The sequence below is a fragment of the Eurosta solidaginis genome, chromosome 3 (assembly GCF_040869045.1).
Source record: "Eurosta solidaginis isolate ZX-2024a chromosome 3, ASM4086904v1, whole genome shotgun sequence".
Taxonomy (NCBI): Eukaryota; Metazoa; Arthropoda; class Insecta; order Diptera; family Tephritidae; genus Eurosta; species Eurosta solidaginis.
The window spans coordinates 196443067-196449066 of NC_090321.1; positions in this window are offsets into that span (position 1 = coordinate 196443067).

Sequence of the window (6000 nt, forward strand, 5' to 3'; positions counted from 1 at the left end):
CTGCAGAGGGGCGACCCCGCTTAGAAAAATTTTCTTCTAATTTAAAAACCTTATTTCTAAAATTTTGATGTTGCTTTGCCCGGGGTGCGAACCCTGGGCATACGGTGTGGTAGGCGGAGCACGCTACCATCACACCACGGTGGCTTGGTAATTGAGCTATATGCTATATATGGGTGAGTAACAACTTCGGCTGATGACTAAATGTGTGGGTGTGAGATATCTCTTCACTTCGAGCTGCTGGTTATGTGTGTGCATGTACAAAAGTTTGGCTACTTACTGTATTTGTCGTTGTGATTATTTACTAACAGCATAGTGATGCTAATATGCATCACAATATGTTGTCATCGTTTAATATAGTGCTAATACATTTGTAAATTTTTATTCGGAAATTATTCTAAAAAGATCCAGAAAGCATCAGCGTAATTTTCTCTAAATGATCCCGTAGGGGCGTAGTAAGATTTTCTTGCGACCGGGGAAAAATATTCAAATTTCACATTCTGCGGAAAGACCAAAATCTCTAGCCGATTCTCCGAGCATTTTGCGGTGCCTTACACCTTTACTATATCAATATCCCCTTTTGCTTATTCACAGAGAGTGTCTCGAATGTCGGATAGTTCAGTCGCTAATGATTTAAGATCATAATACGCTTCTCTAAAATTCATACCCTAATCTTGTAATTTAAGCTGCAACGATCAATCCTCCTTAAGTTTCATACCAGAAATGAACTAATGTTATGAAACTAAACTTTAGTATATTTAGCAACAGAATTGCATGTTGCTTCACTTCTGATGTCACTAGTAGTGTTAGTGTCCTCTGCTAATTGTTCTGGGTGTTCTACTACATTTTCTAGCCCATCGACGACAAAGCTAACAGCTTGTATTCTGGCGCTCCATCGTGTTTCAAATTCACGTTAGAAAGTTTTTGTTAAAGCATTTTTTTAATAATCTCCATCGTAACGTTGAACGTGAGAATAAAAAATATATGCTTTCAATAATTCCACAGCCTGCCTCAAGTGTTACGGATATAAGCATTCATTTTTTAGTTAAGAAAATTTTTTCCAGAAATCAATATTTTTGAGAAATCAGTTGAAATAAAAATACAAATTATCCAGGAAGTTATGCTTTGCGGACCATTTCGCGCCCCTTTTTAGAAGTAGGGCCCGGTGAAAGAGGCCCCCCGCCCCTCACTACGCTACTGTGATCCCGATATAAACCACAAACTATCCCGAAATGGATCGCAATATAACGAAATATGTAGCCTCACCATTTTCCAAAAAATGAAAATAGTACACATTATCTTGATAAGAATTCCACAATTTTCTGACAAAAGTCCTCAAATGAATTCAAAAAGATCTCAAATTTATCCCAAAAGATTTCGAGAAACAATACCGAAACTGTTCTGAACTATCCCGAAATGATGAAGGTCTACTCAAAAAAGAGCGTACCTCAAAAATTTAGAAGGGATACATAGTCAACCACCCCGACCGGAGTAGGGACTGCGGTGGACTGCGAAAATTCCATAATAAATTAATCCTACAAGCTGCCAGATCACAGAAGTGCTTTTAAGACGGATTTAGTTGCCGTGACTAAAGCAGTAGAAACATTGGAGGAAAATAGTTTAAGCTGCAGCCGCATTAATTTTTACATTGAAAACTTCTAAAAGTGTGTTCGAGTGTAAGAAATCCCTGGTAAGAATCGGGATAGGTAGAAATATACATCTTTACTGGGACTTTTGTATAAAGAATATATGAAAATGAAAAGGCGGATGAGCTGGCAATACATGGCGCAACGCTCGCAGCTTGTATCGTAGACGTTCCAGTCAGATTTGGGGAGACTAAAAGAATGACGGCAGCCGTAGTGTGGCGGTAGCGTGCTCCTCCTATCACACCGAAGATCAGCATCGAACAAAGCAACATCGAATGTTTACAAAAAAAAGGTTTTCAACTAAAAAAAAGTTTTTCTAATCAGATTCGCCCCTCGCCAGTAATTTGGCAAACACTCTGAGTGTATTTCTGCTATTAAAACCTTCACGCTGAAAACTCATTTGCCTTGCAGATGCCGTTCGGAGTCGGCATAAAACATGTAGGTCCCATCCCGCCGATTGTGGGAAGAATGAATAGGAGCACAATGCGAATTGGAAGAATGCAAGAGCTGCACACGATTGACCAAACAAGAAATGCACGGAAGCCAGAGCGGGGCTGCAAAGTGTACACATGAAGGTCTTACAACCTTAGACTAACAAAGTTACTTTTATTATTTTGGTGAGTGTTCTGAGAAGCCTCAATTATTTTTAAGTTAGGCCTTGACATTGATATTAGATGTTGGTGATGCGAGCTGGAGAAAAAACCATCCAGCACTTCTTATGCTTCTGCCCTTCGCTCGCAAGCCTCAAAACACTAGATATTAGGAGTGCCACAGCATTTAGATCTGGAAGCAGCAAACAGCATGGGTCTTAGAAAGTGTGTAGTATTTGCCAACAGAATGGATATATTATATAACATAGGTCCTGGTTTCTGATATAGTTTTTCAGTTTGGTCAATGAGTAAACTCCGTGTAGGACTATGGACTCATTCAGTCTATTTGAGGTCCTCACGGACACGTCCGCTCAATCATACCTCACCTTAGAAAGGATTTCTATGACGAAATATAATTAGTATATCATTTTTCCTTATTTTAATAGCTATTTTCCTCGGTTTAAGGTAATTTTTTTGACTGCATATGAGTTGGCCCAGCAAATTTTGTTAATGTGCTTAAATCGGGGCATATTCTTATAAACTTGTTAAAATAACCTTAATTGCATTACTTGACAAAGAAGTGGTGAACTATTGTAAGATGCAGGCTTAACAATCCGAAATAATTGCATGCAAAAACTAAGAAAAGGCAGAGTGCAAAATGCAGCTACACCAAAAAGGCTAAAGTATGTAATTACGTCAAGAATCATCAAGAAATATGCATACAACAAGAAAGTTCAAGAAAATGCAGTCTAAGATAAGCAAATTAAGATTATATTATTATAATAACAATTAAAATTCCCATTGTACAGGAAAGGACTTTACACAACAAAGTTTCAGGCAAAACAAGGAAGAATATAAAACTAAAGGACATAAAAAATGAGGAAATAACGATAAAAATAGACCTGTGGTGCACTCCAGAGCTTCGTAATGCTTCGGAAAACTATTCGACATTCACCTTCATTTCGTGTGAGCACAGCAACAATGATTGAGTAAAGCAAGCACGGTTGCCACTTTGGGTCCATTTGGACCAAATTTGGTCCGCTTCAACCCCGTTTGGTCCGCTGGTCCTTTTTTCAATTTTGGTCCTTTTTGGGCGAGCCGTCACGATTTTGGTACTTTGATTTGAATTTTTGATTTTTTTACTTTCATAACAATATGCAACACTGATAAAAAATTTGCTTGTTTGAACACCCTGTGAATGGCAATCGATTTTCAGTAACTCTCACCAGCAAAGCCGATAGCTATTAGGGCTGATTACATTCACGACGGCGATTTAGCCGCCACATCTAAGCTACGGATTCTGAACAACTTTTTTTCGTTTTAAATTTTTTTTTATAGAAATGGTATTATAGTTCGGCGGTCGCAGAGCGAAAATTTTTTGAATTGTCTTATTAAAAACAAATTACCCAATAAATTGGAGTTTATTTCAATCAACCACATAATGTAAGCCAAAAAATTTTGTACGCAAACCCTCATTACGTTTGGTCGGTGAAAGACTTAGGCTGGTCCTAGAAAAGTTATACAATGAACGACACGCAACTGTTTTTATTATACGTTTTTTCGATGTAGCTCAGAATATATTATAAACATAAATGCTTTAAATTTTTAAATATATACATATTAGATTTGGTTGATTTATTAACCTATATCGCGCCATCGATTTTTCGATAGGATTTGGGATCAGGAAAAAAAGTTCCACAACGCAAACCCAAAAAAATAGTTTTTGAGCATGCAAAATTTCAACGATTTGTTATGCGTTTTTTCATTTTCAAGGCTCCAAATCATTTTTTATGTATTTTTTTCGTGTCAATTGGCAAATGCAAAATTGGTAAATGCAGTTTTTTGAAAAAAAAAAATTCTTTTATGGAGATTTAGAAGAATTTTGGTCGAAAAATCGATTTTTTTGCAGGCTCAAAAATTATTTTTTTGGGTATGCGTAGTGGAACTTTTTTTTTCCTGAGCCCAAATCCTATCGAAAAATCGATGGCGCGATATAGGTTAACTTTCGTCCATACAAATTGACCCAGGTTAATACACATACATATGTGTATATAAGACTGAAAAATATGCCCATATGTGATAAAATGTATGTAATTATCATCACCAATAATTATCATCAATTTTTTGTTATTGATATTAGAGAAAAATTGTAAAGGTTACAAACGGCGATGGTTACTAGGAAATGTTTCTGAATTTCACTTCTTCATCAGCTAGCTTTTCGGGAGCTGAGCATTGAACTCGAATCTCCAACATTCATATCAATGCAAAGACAGATGCCTTTAGCTAACCAGCCAAAAGAATGTCCCGTTGCTCGCTGTACAATTGGTCTCTAAGAATTGCCTTTTTGTTTCTATTCCTTTTAATCACCATGTAGGCGTTTGCAACCTTTACAATTTTTCTCTAATATCAATAACAAAAACATTGTATAAAGCAATATGAGCAAAGCTAGATAATTAAATACATATCATCAATTTTAATTGAAGCACTTTTTGTTTTTTTGTAACGTTGTGTTGTTTTGTACCTTTTAAATTGTCGATTATTACATTGTTTTTATACCAATAAATGAAAAAAAATTTTGATGTTCTTTTTTGAAATTTGGTCCTTTTTTTCGACAAACTTTGGTCCCAAGTGAAAACATGCTGTGGCGACCGTGAAAGCAAGCATTGAATCAGTTCTAGCTTGTACCCAAGCAGCAAATATCTCATGTGTGAATTCTATGCTCAAACATTTTCAATGTTAACACATACTAATTCAAAAAAATTTCGTTTGTATTCGAAGCTCTGCCGGCGTTGTGCACCACTGAAATGGACCAAGAACAAGTAATATGAGCGTTACAAAAGGGTAAACGCAGAGATCAGAGATATAGGCTGTTGTAAAGCAGTTAAGCGAATTGTTAACTAATTAACTGAAACAATAAAAATGTTTGTTGTTTTCTTTATAAAAAATACAAACAAATAATGCCTAACTTATGCTAGCAAGATATGAATAGCGTTGGTATCCCAATTCTATGTAATACAATAGGAGAGTGGTCTGCAATTCCAAGCGATAAAACATCAATGGCTTTATGCTCCTTTCGTGCCAACCCTGATTTTTGATGTTTCTTTTAAAGAGTTCTGACTGTGACTGGAAAAATAGACTCTTTCAGCAATGTTTTTAAAGAGGCGAGCATGGAGAGTCTTAAGTACATTGAAGTACACCAGCTGCATGTTTAGTTACAAGAAAGATTTCTTCGTAGTGGGGACTGCATCAGGACACAAAGTCGATGGAAAGGGGCACACCGCATGGTGGGGTTGTCACCTCTGCTGTGGACGCTGGTCATTAGCCAATTGCAAGAGGCGGTTAGATGTGGATACCGTCAAACTTACGTCATAAGTCTTCCAACAGTTAGCTATTTGATGGGTCGGCTGCTTCGGTTTATATATACCTGGATGCATGCCGTCCGTCTATCCCAACGTGGTCGATTTGAATGCATATATTTCGATCGGGGCCAGCCATTTAGCTTCATGCATATTTTTATTAATGTACTTCCTGCATGGTCATACCGCAATATTTCGAGCATCGGCCAATTCAGTCAGCCTTAGCTCATTAGGAGAGCTTTCATTGTGTAAGCTTTCCGAATGTGGGGCCAAAAACACCTTCTTTGCCCACCGTAGCGTTAACGGCGCCAAGCACGACTTTTACGTCATGGCAGGGGCAGCGCTCTTATGTGAGTTGTAAGCGTTCATAGAAAGCGACTTTCACCTCAACGTCTTTCTCCTCTCTCGGTA